The 17,259-nt window shown below is 46.5% G+C and overlaps 1 non-coding gene across 1 annotated transcript; it reads left to right on the top strand.

The window, feature by feature from the left end:
• The first annotated feature begins 17,094 nt into the window (after nt 1-17,094).
• Nucleotides 17,095-17,259, top strand: LOC119379659 (U1 spliceosomal RNA). The gene has a single exon (XR_005181271.1). It is a non-coding gene; the product is annotated as a U1 spliceosomal RNA (small nuclear RNA).

Here is a 17,259-nt window from a genome sequence, read left to right as displayed (position 1 = left end):
AGAAAAGCTGGGGGACTCATTTTATGCCTTATCTCTATTACTGAAAACGGCAGCAATTGCGTTTTCTCGCAGCCTTTTTATTTTCGAACAGTTACACCACCTTCTGCCTGGTGTCCTCGGAAAGCACGCGATCGCTGACGCGGTGGTTTCTTTTTTAGGCTTCAACCTTTTAGATCTCGGTCAGTCGATGCGAGCACCCAGGCTGCAGCTCTATACCCACTGTGGTCAGGTGCATAGGCGTGCACAGGGTTCCCCTTCAGGGGGGAGGGGGCGAAGGTTCGTCGCAGCGCCCCCCCTCCCAATTATGTCAATGTATGACGCTGACACTGCGCCCCCCCCCCCCCACCCGAGTCGCAGCGCCCCCTCCCTATTATGTCAATGTGTGGGGCTGACTTCGCGCCCCGTCCCCCTCTTAGGGGAATAGGGGGGCGGCCGCCCACCCCTGACACTCCCCCCCCCCCCCCCCCGTAAGCCCCCTCCCCCCCGATATAGGCTCTTACGGATAGTAAGAGCCTACTTCCTGACCTATAATGGTCGATCGTAATAAAATGCGAATGCGAATTGAGCGCTCGCAATGAAGGAGCATAAACGGTGTTTAGATTCCGCACACCACCATACACGCAAATTTAACGCGAGACGCTGTTTCATATAGGCACGTCTCGGTATTGTTAATGTCGCCTCGTTTGGAGACTGGGTAAGCAAAAAACGTTGCTTTCGAAAAATGTAAGCCCGATTGGGGGCTTCGAACCCTGTGGCACAACAGCACGATGGGCCATTTCCATCGGGCCCAGCTCTACTCACAGACAGAGGCCCAGAGCACACCTATATCTCTCGCACTAATGTCAACAAGAGAAAAAATTCCTCAACACGGGGTGTCGCTGGAGCCGACGTCTCGACAAGCGGACTTGTCTTCTTCAAGGCTGCAACTGCTTAGTCAGAGCTACCATCATCAAGCACTTTGAGACGATTGGTGCGTGCGCCACAACGCTATTATCACCTTCAAAACCCAGAAAACTTGCACGCGCGCCTCCTTGCATTCGGCCCGTGGGACACGCTAAGAACTATCAACGCTACCATAACCCGTCTGGTGCGTCACTTCGAATAGCATGAAGTCGCTTGAGAGCAACAACGCCGCGCGCCATCATTCTCCGTCCTTCGCTCGCGGCAGATGGCGCTTTGTTACACTGCGAGATTTGTGTTCGTCACCTTTGGATCGGTCTACTGCGCAACGAAACAATTTGCCACGTTTCTTGGCTGGAGTAGAGTTAATTAAGGTGTAGTTAATTGCCGATAACCGGGCCGCTTCCGTGCTGTGATCGCACGCCACATCGAGCCGTATGCACAATTAGACAAACACGTCGATACGTCTATATATATTAAATGCTTTCCACGGCGCGGAACGTTGTTTGATAGCTGCAGTTACTTGCAAAAAGGACAACGGTGATTTCTACACTACCTATAGTGCATGCGACAGTTTTATACGTTATGGTAATCGCTCGACATTCTTGCGAACGGCAACCCATTCATTACTGCTGCTTGCTGCTTATATAGACAAAACAGGCGCTACATTTAGCGCTTGTCCTCGCCGTCATTCTTGTGTTTGTCTGTCGTTTCGCGCTCACATTACTCCTACATAGCTCGCGACACCGTGCTCAGTAAAGGAAGACTACTGTCTCGTCTCGATGCTAGAAAAACCATAAAAACGGCCAAAATTTATGTCCTTTTCGCGAGAAATTCCTCGGTGCCACGGATATAAGAAAAATCACGGTCAATTGATGTCGCTCCTTCGGTCAACCTTACCGGCTTGAGAAATCACTGCTGATACACACCCAGCCGACCCGACAAAAACACTGCATGCACCAAAGGTGGGTCATGGGCGGGAAGGGCGGCGGTTGGTGCGATGCGGCGCGGGCCGAAATTGGCTTCGCGGCGAGCGTGTATTCCTACGGCGGCATTCCCGGGCGTAACGGTTCGCGCTCCCAAATCAAAGCTCATCGCTCTCTCAACGTATCTAGGCCTCTCATGCATGTATACAAGCGCGACGATTAATGGGACCCGTGCGCGTCTCCCTTTGCACGCGCCGGTATATCCGATCGAGCACTGCCTTTTTCGAGCCGCCGCGGTGCACCTGCGTAAGATACGATGCGCGGCGGCGATAACGAGCGCGCATAGACTTCACGAAGGGAGAGGGTGAAAATTAGAGCAGATGACTAGTGCGTGCATGTGTGCACAGCGCACTGTGCTGGCGTTCGACCTCACGAAAAGCCGCCGGTAAATGCTTGGACGCTTATCGGGGAGAGAAGGACGAGCGCCTTAGAGGTGCGCGTTTATACGAATTTCCCGTATAGCCCGCGCAGGACGTTGCGAGTACAGGGAGGACGCTCGCGTGAAAACTATCACGTCGTGAACGCTCGAGCCATCGTGAAGCACAAACGATCGGCGTGTATAGTTTCAAGGAAGTGCGAGCACACCGCGCCGCTCGTCGAACATAAAGGGTATCGCGCACGCAATCTCCCGGCATGCATTGCATGGATCCTTCATGCTGGCTTAAGACGGCAGCGAGCACACTCGGGGTCATCAACTTCAGTGTTCAGCTGATTGAACTGGTTGAACTGAACTATATCCTTTCGTCAATGCCTCCTGTCTTCTGTGCCTCCCTGTTCTCTTCGGGCAATGGTGTTGGCCTGTCGCCAAATGGTTATTGATGCCGACACAAGATGACACTTAATAACAAACTTCATGTACCGTGGCTATGAAACCAATAATTGTGATGACGACGGCAGTAATGATTAATAGGACATATTCGTGGCTATCTGGTGCGACTCTATTAAACATTACTTGAGGGCGCAAATGAAGGCATACGAAGGAAGGGCAACAATCGATATTTTGTGCAGGTTGTCTTTTTTTCGTATGTCTTCGTTTGGGCCCAGAAACAGTTTTTTACAGGCAGCGATGATGTTTGCCGTCTTATGTTGAGTGAATTTTGGTGCGGCAAATATGCAGCCAACAGTGACGAAAACGTTCAGACCACACCATGCCAAATGAAACATGCGTCGGTTCGTTTATATTCCCCAGTGCTGGGCAGTATCGAAGATACATGTATCTTAGATACTATCTTAGATACACTTTGGGTATTTGTATCTGTATCGCGATACGTCTCGAAAGACGAGTATCTGTATCTGTATTTCCGATACATTCGATAATGTATCGTGTATTTTAAGATACCAGATACTTCTATCGCAACACAGCCGTGCGAAACAATAATCGCTGGCCAAACTCCGCTTCTCAAGCTGGCACTGGTGCCACTAAGCGATCTGAATAAGTCTAAGGGCAGTGACGTTATTTTTACGCCAGAGTCGTCCAGTGAGGGTAGATCAGGAAGACAAGCACGCGGACGTCTACGCCCAGCCCATGTACCTTTTGTTTTCTCGATTTCTTTTCTTTTTAGTTGCTCCAATGCCGCTACACTTGCTCATAACCACTGTCCTGCGCCGCGTACTCCACTGCGTGCGGCGTCTATCGCGCAAATTCTGATGTTGTTACAGTGTCGTTAATGCAGATTCTTTTGCGTCTTGATCCGTAACGAAATGTGAAGCGTGCAAGAATGGGGTTGCTTTGCGTCGCGTGGATTTTACATATTAGCGATTTAAAAGATCTCGAGGATATAAGTTTGACTTGCATGCAATGAATTACCTTATATGCAAATAAGATTCTAACAACTTTAGCACCACAGGTACTGATGCTAGATCTAATAGAGCAAGCGTTTACCTAACAGAAAATATCTTGGCGTACGGTATTTTTCACTTCCATCTGCATTTATTCAAAGAATTTATGAAATCATAATTTGATTATTAGCACAAGGCACAAGTGCTTTCTTAGCTGTAATTTTGCGTCACATACATTACCTAGGTCTCTGCACTGTTTTTCCGGTCTGGTCACTGCAGTATGTCTTTTGTAACGCACTCCCAAAAAAAGATTGCTGCTTTATTCTTCTAACTGTCTGCTTTATTTCTACTACTGTTACACATTTACACGTTGCCAAGGCGATTTTGGAAACAAATATATTATTATGTGGGCGTGCATTTTGGTGAAGTAGGTGGTTATACCAAAAATAAATAATGAAAATAGGTGTTTTTCTCAAACAGTCAAAGTTTTCAGCAAGTGCCCCCCCCCCCCCCCCGAATAAATTTTTGGCTACGGGTCTGGTCTCAACAGGTAAGTTGACGATACTTCGTGATCATAGCTGTTAAGGGCACCGTCTTTATCGTGTTTCTGTACTCATTCAATGTGAATGTTTGATAAACAGCCACCTCTCTATTTTATTTATATTTGTTTTCCGGTTTTAGGCCTTCTTAAATATTTTTCTTATTACTAATCGCTACGTAACGGGAGCTATAAGCGGCAATAGCGCGAATAGCGGCGGTGTCCTGCGATGCTTCGTGCAGCTAAGCAATACGTCTGAGGCATTTCTGTGTTGCACATGTTTTCTCGTTCAAGAAAAATTGCTAAAAAGTTGAACGTTAGTGAGTATACACAGTAAACCACTTTACACCCTTAAGGGGGTTTTGCCGTGTCTATAACTAACACCCTTACACCCTAGGAAAAGGGTGTTTTGACGTATCAAAACACCCATACCATAGGGTGTTTCCAATGGCCTAAACACCCTTATCACTGAAAAATTTGAAAAAAAAAAATCTACCAGTCAGGGAACATGCAATTATAGATGACATCAGCATAGAAGGTGTGCGCACGCGCCACACCGCGGCACACACAACAAAGCGTATTGTAAAATACAACACGGACGGAGCGCTCGTGCTACACAGCCTTACACTGACCATCTGGTATATATAGCCATAGTATCTTAAGCCGCCGTTCAGTGCCGGTGGAGATATTTCTGTTCCATATAAATGAACATTAAACATTAGGAGAATAGGCGTAAATTTATGGTACGCTTGTAGATAGCCCTAAAAGAGACATATCTTTTAATCTAAACTCGCCGAAGATCCAACGACATTTTAATCAGCGAGTCCCAGTTATCATCTGGCACGCTGTGGTATGGGCCATGGGTGTTTCGATAACACATAACACCCTTAACTCCTAAAGGGTGTTTAGCTAGAGCATTACCCCCTAAAGGCTGTTTTGGGGAAGGAAAGCACCCTTACACCCTAATTTTTGCAAATTTGGTTAGGCAAAAGGGTGTTTTGCTTGCTTGAAACCCCCTTAAGGGTGCAAAGTGGTTTACAGTGTATCAACAAAGAATCCCTTACGCCAGCAGCTAAGTAGAACATGGAAATTCATTGCAGGTTTAGGTCATCTACATATACAACAGGGGTCTCAAACTCAGCTTATAGCCGGTGGGCCGCAGTCGCGAAATTTAGCTCTAAAGGCCCGGGGACAGTGAAGATGGTGGGGTCGGAGAGAGTTTGAACAAAATGACGTTGCCATTTGAAAGGAGGCTTTTGACATATCTCATATATAGGTCATTTCTGAAGGGTATTTTGAGTCCGGATTCCAGAAACAACGATACGGATGTACATAACGAGTGAAATCTGGACGCGGATTGAAATATAGAGTTTTTGTTCCACGGTTATGTTTCAGCACATGGTGACCACGTGTTCCTCACGAAAGAAATGCTTGAGACCAGTCATGTCTGTGTAGCTCACTAACATACTTATTTAGAAAACCCGTATACACCATGCGTTCCCCGCGCCACTCCCCCCCCCCCCCCCCCCCCCCCCCCCCCCCCAGGAAGAAAAGAAGTCGCTATTAGAGTTGTTGCTGCTGTACACCTGTCCGGATATACGGTATTGTGCAAACTGTCTTTTACGGAGAAGGTGAAAGTCCACACCGGTATTTGCGCCGTCGTGCGAAGGCTTCTTATTGACGTTATTGTGATTACATGGCAACCCGCTAGCTGGTCGGCAAGTTGAGCAGCGACTCCCATCAATTTAAAAAATGACAAGCAACAACCGCTGTCAGCGAAGAGTGTAAAGAGTTGTCCTGTGAACAAGCTAAAACAAGTTCCAATAAGTTGTTTTGGAAGGAAACTAATGTACTTTGAGCAAGAAGGGCAAAACTTTTGAGACACTAACAGACATTTCATGCAAGTGAAACTAAATAGGTCACAGTTCAGAAATTTTCAAGGAGATATCTTTGTGTATAGGCGTTTGCTGCTACATTGTATGGATCTATAATAACAAATTTGAGAATGTATCGAAGTATCTTAAGATACAATTGCCAAGTATCGTATCGGATACAATTAGTGCAGCAGTATCTTGTATCTGTATCTCCAATACTTTTTGCCTCTGTATCTTGTATCGTATCGCGATACAATTTCAAAGTATCTTTGCCCAGCCCTGATATTCCCACCTTACGTTATATCTGCGTTTTACTTTTTCTAATTTTTGTTCTGTTGACTCGTCACTGCTGACGGGGGACGCTCAGAAAGGCTTGGCTAGAGCTTTTCGGAAACACACATTATGCGCCTATAAGAACTGCACATTAGAAACTCAACGGTTTCATTGATTAGGTCGATACGTAAAGTGACACCTCTCCCCTTAATACATCGCAGGTGCTTTTCTTAGCTGTGATGAAACAGAAGCACATATATTTGATAACGAGGCCTCGTATATCCATACAGCCAGTAGGCGCTTTTCATCGTAGGAAAGAACGTCCGAGTGTGATTCCCCTTGTGCAGTCACGTGACACTTCCCCGTTTCGTCGCCCTTGATGTTCGAGAACAGATAAGACTCGAGCGCCGCACTCAAGACCGCTTTGTGTTCGCGGCTGCCGCAATTCAACGTGCCACTGGGTCAATGCAAGGTTCAATGCTCCTCTCTTTAGGTAAGAAAACATGAATATATATACAAAACACCGCTGCAGATGACTAAGTGTGCTTTACTAACGTCAGCTTTCACAGATTTGCCAGAATCGGAACACCTTTTTGTACGTCGCTATGCCTACACGAGGCACACTGACAGGCATCACCGTCCCTTATCTTTAAAAAAGGATACCGCGACACAACTCTGTCGAAGACTAACATATACGCTCATGGCTTCAAAACCGTCTTTGCGCTTCTTGAGTGTACACTCGAGCTTCGTGTAAATTTATAACAGATCTATCGCGGTTGCTCAATGCAAAGTTGCGCTGCTTGACGCTTTATAGGTCGCAGCTTCGAATACCCCGAACGCAGCCGCTTTCCAGGGGAGACGTAATGCAACCTGAGCGCAAAGAAGAGCACGTTAAAGAGGTGCAGGTAGCAAAATTAATTCGAGACATTCACCTCGGCGTCGCTCACAGCCCAATGTGCAGCTTCGGAACGTTAAATACGATAACTTTATTAAACACCTCTAATAATAAAATAATATCTGGGGTTTAACGTCCCAAAACCACGATATGATTATGAGAGACGCCGTAGTGGAGGGCTCCGGAAATTTCGACCACCTGGGGTTCTTTAACGTGCACCTAAATCTAAGTACACGGGCCTCAAACATTTTCGCCTCCATCGAAAATGCAGCCGCCACGGCCGGAATATATTAAACACCTCTAACAGCTGTCACAGTTTCCAGTTAACTTAGCCATAACAAAATACCACAGAGTCCGATAATTTTACTAGCAGCCTCTAACAGCTACAAAAAAATGAGCTCTGTAACAGAGCTCATTTTTTCCCTCCTGTACCTTTTTTAAATATAGAAAGCGCACCGTTAGTTCTTTTCTGTAAAACGTCATGGCAAACATGAAAATTTAGATTTTTTTTCTTTCAGTAAAATTTAGAAGCTTGCAGGAAGCTTTTGTATATAGAAGTAGAGCTTATCGAGTGGCGTTTATTTCAGAGACAGAATTTAGGAGCTAACCTGGGGCGCGGGTTCGATTCCCCGCGGCCGCATTTCGATGATGGCGAAATGCAAAGAACACTCGTGTTCTTATAGGTTTGGGCGCACTTTAAAGATCCGCAGGTGGGCGAAATTAATCCTGAGTTCCCCACTATACGGCGCGCCTCATGATCATATCGTGGTTTGGCACGTAAAATGCCAGCAAATATTAAGTTACACCTGCTAACAGGCATCTTCGAATTCCTTTGCACACGCATGTCTCTGTTTTACCAGTCATGCAAAGGACGCCCGACTCTCGCAGCCGCACACAGCAGCACCGGTGACGTTTTCTTGAGTGCATAATTCCCTCTGCCTCTTCCACGAAAGCCAGTACTCGCCCGCTTTTCTCTTTGATTTAGCGCCAATAACCCAGCCCTTTCTCCGCCGTATATAACGCCACGCGAGCTTTATAAACGTGTTCTCACTCTCACTCTATTGACACTGCATGTTATGACCACGGTGCAGTCAGTGTTTACGACTCGTCGACGACTTACTTCAGTCGACTCGGCAACCTCGAACGACGAGCGCGGTCTTTTGTCCCGTGCGGCCCTAGAATCTGCAGGTTTTGAGCACGGGGTCATCAGGGGCCGCCCCTTCGAGGTTGATCGGAATTAGCGTGACCCAAGTGCCGACGGGAAGCACGCTAAGGACGCGGTACGTTTCCCATGTGACCTAAAATGTCACGGACGCACTCGAATGACGTACAACCCTTTCGACCCACCGTTGTGTTCTGTCCACAACTCTCGGCAACGCGCGTGTTTTTCTGCCGCCGCGATCCACGTTTAGCGGCACGTTCTCGCGGCTTAACAATACGTCTATCTTTAGAGAAACTGTGCGCCGCGACAAAAAGAAAAGAGAAAAGCAAGAGCGAGAATATGTATACGCGTTCACTTCTTGAGTGCGAAGTGCATGGTGCGTACGCGGCCGCTTCGTCAGCTGGCAGAGCTGGAACACCGGTATTCCGAACTGGTGTGTCACATGAAGTGTTTTACGGAACGGGTGACAGGTTAAACGCGTGACTCCTTGACGAGAAACGCGAGCCAAGGACAAACGCGGCAGATGTCGCTTTACAAGTGCATTTGCGAGAAGTCTGGCCCGACCGCTCTGCTAATGCAAATATTGGCAGCAGCGGCTTGTGTGTTACGTAGATGGGCAAAATGGAGGGAAGGGGAAAAGGGCTGATAAAATTCAGCAACCACCAATGTAGCTTGGATTATTCAAAAAAACATTGACTGTACCGTGTCTCTGTGCAGTGCAGACAAGCATGTAATGCCACACGCGTTTATCGTATGTTGAGGTGGATTAAGCTGACCGATGAACTTATTATGTCGATGCTACACCTAAAGTGAGAAGAAAGATGAAAAATCACAGCATATCCACGGAGTGAATGATGATGAGTGGGTGAAGCTGCGGAGGTTCATCAGTAAACCGTGAATCTTCCGTGAATTCTGCCCAGTACATCATCACCGACGTGAGATCGGGCGCGTTTATACTAAAGGTTCGATGAGTTATGACGACTTGCAGCTCACTTTAATTTTACATGTACGCTGTGAATTTTCATTGTTTAGAAAACCATTGCTTTAGAAAACATCTGGCGTCTTTCGTTAAGCAGCTGGCGTCTTTTTGTTTTGCTTTAGAAACATCTGGCGTTCTTTCGTTTTGCTTTTACAAAACATCTGGCGTCTTTCGTTCGTTTATTTCACCAATCAACGGCGTTTTGAACAAAATTTTTATTGTTTAATCACGCACAGGAGAAATCTCACCAGGCACTACCTTGGAGGTAAACAATGGCTGCTAATGGGAATGAGAGACAGAAGAAGTCGGCTTTTAGCTAACACTTACACTTCTACTTCTACTAACGTTTCCTACTGGAACATGCCAATGGCTGCTAATGGGGAATGAGAGACGGAAGAATTCGGCTTTTAGTTAACGCGCACGCTGCGAATTTTTTATTGTTCAACAACGCACAGGAAAAATCTCCCACCGGCACCACCTTGGAGGTCAAAGCGTAAGACTGGTTACGCACTACGACTACTACGACTACAACTACGACTACGAGGGACGAATGGGTGCCGCCTTAAGGAGCTTCGCCCCTAAAAGAAATTCGAGGTTCGTCTACGCTTGTAACCTGTAAATGAAGTGTTAAGTGTAACGCGCTATATGTCAACGTGCGATCTCCGCGCGTGTTCCTTTACTCACAACAGCTTCTTCGAAATACTATCTATCTATCTATCTATCTATCTATCTATCTATCTATCTATCTATCTATCTATCTATCTATCTATCTATCTATCTATCTATCTATCTATCTATCTATCTATCTATCTATCTATCTATCTATCTATCTATCTATCTATCTATCTATCTATCTATTCAAGTGATATATCTTGACATCGACACCGTCTTTTATGGCGAAGAAGTGCCTCAAATAACGGAATCGCAAGTTGCATCGTACAATAACATATATGACGCCCAACAATGAAACACCGATCGCGGCATCTTTGCACGCATTATCAGTCTGATTCGATGGTCGGTAAGATGAGAATTTTAAAAAAAGAACATAATGTGGGGCGCTAAGTGCAAAACGAAAAGAAGAAAGATGCAAACACTTGACGTGCAATGTCAATCTTCGGGATGCCGCTGCCCTTGACTTCGCTCTCCCGCGGCGGTGTCATTGCACCGGCGTGTTAGCGCAACACCGCTTCCCGTCCGTACCTCGCTGCCAAGCACTTGATAGAGCGTGGCGTGTAGCGGAGCGTTCGATGCGTATACGTTGCTGAAATTGGCAGCACGCCGCACGTCAGAAGGCTGCACTCATAAACCAAGCGTCGCGTCCTTGGCATTCGATAGCACACACTTCAGTCCAGCAAATAAGAACTAGCCGCTGCGGATGTTTACGATTTGTTAAGTTCCCGAGTTTTACTGCACGCTGTATCGCGAATGAAACAGAAGCCGCCGAGCCGAATTCGAGAAAAAAAAAAAAAGGGAGCGTTAGTATGAGTTAAAAAAGATTCATGGAAGATGAGAAGAAATGAAAGAAAATGAACAAAAACCTGGTATCGTCCACAAGCCCAATTCATCATTGGTTTACCGAGGCAAAGTGGAAGAAAAAAAAATGCCGATTCTGACTTTTTGCCTGTGTCATGTGCATTTGTATGCTGAGGCACAGTGTATTTTTAGCTAAAACCGCCGTCACATCATACGGGGTTACAGCTTCCCAGCGGCGAGGAACGAATATAAGAAGAAACGCACGATTGAGTATACGAGATGCATCTGCGCAGAGCCATGCCGGCAAGTGAACACGCGAATGAGAAGCCGCAGAGGACGGACAAACAGTAAACGGCAAAATGGGAAAGCGTGCGAGAAGCGACAGAGATTTGATCGAAGCCCGAAAATAATCGGATACCCTTCCCCCCTCGACTCCTTGGTGGCCCAGCCTGCGTGTTTATCCCTCAGGGCACGACTACCGCAAAGGCGACCCGAGAAGAGCTCGTGCAAACCGGAAAGCATGCAGCGCTCGCGCCGACTTGCGCTCGCGCCGCATGAGGCCCGTTTCGAGCCGGAGATGCATGCCGACTGGCTCCATAAATTACGCCGGCAAAGCCTCTTCCCGGAGGCGACGCGCACGCTGCTGTTGCGTTTTGCGGCGACCGTGGGCGGCCGCCGCGCCGCTGGACACGCGTTCGATCCGTTGCGCGCGCCGCAACATTGCAGGTGAACAGGGGTCGGCACACTCTCCGCGAGCATCCCTTTGAGTACGAGACACGCGATCGACAAATCTCGCGCGCTCGCCATAAAACGGCTGCCGACGAGAATTTTTTTCTTTTCTTTTATTTTATATATATATATATATATATATATATATATATATATATATATATATATATATATATATATATATTTTTTTTTTTTTTTTTGCGGCCATTTAGGGCACTCCCCTCTGTCGCCGCAATGCCCGGCCCACTACATAACACCTCTCTTCCCGCTGTGATGGCCGTCGCTGCATCTCTTCGCAATTTCGTGTTCCGTTTGCTAGCCCCGCATTTTGTTCTTTTTTTTATTCGCATAGTAGACTGGAATCGCTTACTTTGTATTAACTCTGACGAGAGCACAAGCCAAGAAGAAGGTCGACAACTCATTCTCTTATTTATGGAAACGAGTAATAGATGCAGGCGAGAGTGTGTAGAATAACGAGGGTGATGGAAACGAAATGGTTAAGGGAATGAAGGTCTGCACTTGTCTCCGCTTGCCCCAATCAATCTTGCCCAACCGGAGTTCACGTAAGCAGAATGTTGCCCGACTTCTACGGAGGATGGCAGGCGTTTGGGAGGAGCGTGCATGTGGTGGTGAGTTGGCTACTCCGACCGAGCAACTCGTCACGGTTTGTTCGGCAATCGCATCCAGCCTTGCATTTTCATCATTTCGGCGTAATCGAAAGACTGCACCTTTGGAAGTTCCTGTGGGACACCGCACCTGGTGATATCACGCAACTTTTGGTAGATGAAGACCACAGCAATCATGTGCAACAGGGCCTGACGCGAAAGTCATGTGACGAGGTAATCTTCCAGGTCCTCCTTTCAGATTTGCAGCGAAGAATGCATATTATTTGCTAGTTACCATGAGTGATTTCCTGTTGATTAATGTTCCTCTCCCAATAGAACATTCATTCATTCATTCATTCATTCATTCATTCATACGGAATGAATGAATGATGGCCATCATGGATTTGTAAAAATAATCGTTAAAAACCCTTTCAGAGTCCCTTTAAAAAGTCACGGCATATTAAGCCTTTGGGTATGATAGGCAACTTTAATGAGTCCAGCAATCTATAATACGATGGGCATGTATTTGGTAGTAACATGTGCTTTATGTTACGATGATTATTTAAAGAGCAGAAAGCACTCAGCAGCACTCATCCAGTAGCCCAGGTTGGCGCCAAAAAGGTTCGATGAAGAGTGGCGCACTCCTATGATGACACGTACAAAATGGCGGGCACCCAACAACACGTAAACCCCGACACATAAACCCTGAAGCGGTGGCCGCATTTCGATGGGGGCGAAATACAAGAACAGCCGTGTGCTTATATTTAGGTGAAAGAACCCCAGGTGGTAAAAATTAATCCGTAGTCCCCCACTACAGTGCACCTCATAATCACATCGTGGTTTTGCCAAGTAAAACCTAAGAATATAATTTATATTACACAAGTATCTCATTTTTTTAAGACGTGCTCAAAATTTGTCGCCTCGCCGCGAAATCGCTCTCATTTGCCTATTCCATAAACTGTATCGCCGTTCATCGTTAAACGGCGGCTTTCTTCAGCCAGCACCATCATTTTATCAGCGAAGCTGTTAAAGATTTTCGTTGCGCCGGGTACGAAGAGAAATCAACAGGCACGCGGTCGCTTCGTCCTCTTCATCTTCTGCTTCGCTTCCACAACACGTGCGCCGATTTGCTCAGGCTTGTAATGCAATAACTATGATGCGCGAGTACATTACGCGACTAAAAAATCACGTAACATCACGAAACAACTAGGCATGTGACTAAATAACGTAACATCACGTAACAACTAGTCACGTGACTAATATCACATAATATCTTGTCACTTGACTAGAATTACGTAACATGTAGTCACGTGACTAAAACCACGCAGCACGACGTAACATATAGTCTCGTGACATGTTCCTGCCATAAACCACGTAACAACTACTCACGTTACTAAAATCACGTAACAGCTACTCACGTGACATGTTCTCACCAAAAACACGTCAGCTAGTCACGTGACTAAAATCACGTAACATCACGTAACTAGTCAAGTGAATAAAATCATGTGACATAACACGACCAGTCACGTGACTAAAATCACGTAACATCACGCAACAGCTAGTCACGTGACATGCCCCCGCCAAAACCACGTAACAGGTAGCCACATGACTAAAATACGTAACATCACGTAACATGTATTCACGTGACTGAAATCACGTAACATCATGTAACAATTAGTCACGCGACTAAAAATCACGTAACATTATGTAAGTAACGCGACCAAAAGCACGTAACAGCTGGTCACGTGCCATGTTCCCGCCAAGAGCCACGTAACAGCTACTCACATGACATGTTCCCGCCAAAGTCACGTGACACTTGCATAGCGTGAGAGAGAGTCTCTTTATTAGAAAAACAGATTTTTGCCGGCGTCTGTATACCGCTGGCATGCCACTCTGTATAGGGATGGGGTGCATAGTGTGGATAGTGAGGATGGCAAAGTCATAGTGAGGACAGCTAAGCTTAACCATACTTGGTACTACTATAGCAAACACTTAACTAGTGAAACCGACAGAAAATTAAGCTTAATTCTCTGTCGGTTTCATGAGTTGTGTATAATACAGAAAAAAACGAGCCCCTCGGACAATTCCCCTACTGTTAGCATAAACTTGGCATCTCCAGCAAAAGCTTGGCATCACTGGCAAAAACTAAGCTAGGTCGAACACTAGCTCCGCTGTTGGTTCCAGCCTTGCGTCACTGGTGCAAGTTGCGCTTTCTTTTTTCCCCGACGCGATCATAATCTCAAGGTCAAACGTATCCTACGCTATACGTTACATTATACACGTTCCCTCATTATCCGTGCCATTATCGACAGGAACAAATTTCCATGTCATGTTGCGACATAGGCTAGTTTCTGAATTTTTCTTTAACTTACTGCCATATCATTGTAATTTTGGATCTGTTTCTTTTCATTGCTCCCCGCTGCTCCTAATCAATATGGCACTTTCCGACAGATACATTTCATAACAATGCACTCAGTTGTATACCTATCTTTGGCCGCCGCGATGGCACGGTGGTTACAGTGTTCGGCTGCCGACCCGAAAGTTGCGGGATCCATCCCGGCCACGGCGGCAGCATTCTGATGGAGGCGAATTGATAGAGGCCCGTGTGCTTAGCTTTAGGTGCACGTTAAAGAACCCCAGGTGGTCGAAATTTCCGGAGCCCTACACTACGGCGTGCCTCATTATCATATTGCCGTTTTAGCGCATAAAACCACAAATATTATTATTGTACCATATTTTTTTTTTTTTTTCAACTGAATTTCGTTTTTTTTTTCCGCGACGCATTGTATTGCATAAATTGTGCATCATTAATCAGAGCTTTACTAGTGGTTTTACGTTCGCATTATATTTTTCTCTGTAATACTTTTTTTTCTAATTGTGTTGATGGACATATTTTTTTCCTCTAGTTTAATTCTTTTTCTTGCTTACATTTTCTCGCGACATAAAAATCGTAAGATTGGATAAATTCTGCTTTTTCTTTCTTTCTTTTGACAGTCGACATTTATTGTTGCCTCCCCTCCCCCGCCTTTCTAATGTAACAGCCTCAACCAAGAAAGTTGAGGACAGCAAAAAGAAACTCATAGGGTCCCTTATGCATCCGCCTCAGTCCATTCGAAGGTGAAAGCCATCTTTTTCTTCTAAGTCTCTGTATTGAACCTCCCGCGCCCCCCTCCAAAAGCTTTCAGCAATTAACGTGGTTTTGCAATGCCTCCAGGAACGGCTCATCTTTGACCAAGCAATGATATCATGTGATGACGTCACCATGTGACGTCACAGTGACGTCATGGTGACGTCACAGATTTTGGCGATGTGTGACGTCACCGCATGATGATTCTTTGCATCACTCGTGTTGACGCCGCTGACGTGGGACGCCGGTCAATTTTCGTGTTTGATGGGGCATCTAAGGTTTTCGCCTTAAAGGGACACTAAAGGCAAATAACAATTTATGTCAGAGTCAAAGCTCAATGTATGACAACTTCTAAAACGGCAACATTATCAACAGCAGTGCCCTACTTGCCGAGCAATTAAGCTAAATGTATCACATGATTAGCGCCACGAGTGGGACATTTTCGAAGTGATCCCGATGACGTATGAGTCTGCCTGCAATAAATCACTAGTAATCAAACTAGCAGCAATAAAAAAAGAACCTTCCGTGCATCAAAAGACGTAATAAAATGCTGTTTGTTCGTTTCCGTTTGATTCATGGAAAAAAGAACCTCCGTGGCGTTGCCATGCGGAACGGCGCGCGTGGTTCAAAGGTTCCGTTTTCGCCGAACTGCGCTTCGCCCGGCGGCCTGCTTCGCTCACGCGGTCGCGTCTCAATGGTAGTTTCGGGATCGCGTACTGCCGCGTGTGTTTTGCGCGCTCGTGAAAGTCGCTCTGACAGAAAGTTCGACAAAATGCCGCATGCATGTGATGTTGCCGGATGCCCGAATGGTGCACAACGCCAGTGCTGCAGCAAGGAAACTGATATGAACTTCAATTGATGGCGCAAATGTTAGACAGGAACGTAGAAGACACGTAAGACACGGACAAGCGCACGGACAAGCGTCCAACATTTGCGCCATCAATTGAAGTTCAGCTATGCACCAACTAGAACGACAGCAAACGTTATTAAACCGATGTGTATTTTCACTGGGTGCCGCGGAATGAACCCTTACGCTCGAAGTCGCTTAGTGTCATGCCATTGTCAAGTTCTCCGTCCACATCCATTGCGGCGATTGCGGCAAGCTTCGATGGCTTCGATGGCCGTTTTTGCTGCTGTGGGTCCCGCTACTTTCGCTCTGCTGCTACTAGTGTCGGCGGCCGCGCAGTAAAGGCGGGCAACGTTGGGCATGGCAGCAGTGACGCATGAAAGTCTGATTCCAGGCGGGTGATTTGAAGTGCGCTAACGCACTTCAAATCACCCGCCACTAAAACTTGATTGACCACTAAAACTTGATTGACCACTAAAACTTGATTTTATTTCAAAATAAGCACTTTCTTGGCATAAAAGTAGCACTACGAGGTTTCTGGGCCGCTATTTCAACAATCAACGTCGACTTAATATTTGCCTTTAGTGTCCCTTTAATAAATAATCATACTCGGAATATCAGAAGTTTCACACCACGCGACCATCGCTTAGCAGCTGTGCACGTGCCCGCGAAGCAATCGTGCAATGAACCACACTGCATGCTCGTAACTGTTTTTTGTTCTGTTCCGAACGCTCGCGCATGCGGTGACGTCGTCAGCACAAGAGTCGAGCAAAGTAGGATTACATGTTTGTAGTCAAATGCGCTGTTTGTTGCACCGCGGCATTTCGATGCTTCCAGGCGCTCCTGGTACGGCGAAAACGGCAGCCACAACCAGTGCAATGTACTCTACATTGGGGGATGGCCTGCCTTTACAACGGAAGGTTGGGCATACTTACTCGATGCCGGGCCCTTTGGTGATCAAAAAAGCCGGGGCCCAGTGCCGAGGCCTCCTATTGCACAGCGGGTCGCTGATGCACGCTTCTAGCCCAAAACTGGGGTAGGTGGGGCGTATAATTTTTGGTTGTGGGAGATTGGCGTACGCGCCAGCGCCTT

This window comes from Rhipicephalus sanguineus, chromosome 1, assembly GCF_013339695.2.
Source record: "Rhipicephalus sanguineus isolate Rsan-2018 chromosome 1, BIME_Rsan_1.4, whole genome shotgun sequence".
Taxonomy (NCBI): domain Eukaryota; kingdom Metazoa; phylum Arthropoda; class Arachnida; order Ixodida; family Ixodidae; genus Rhipicephalus; species Rhipicephalus sanguineus.
The sequence above is the reverse complement of the archived record's forward strand: the minus strand, read 5'-3'. Positions and strand labels throughout refer to the sequence as shown.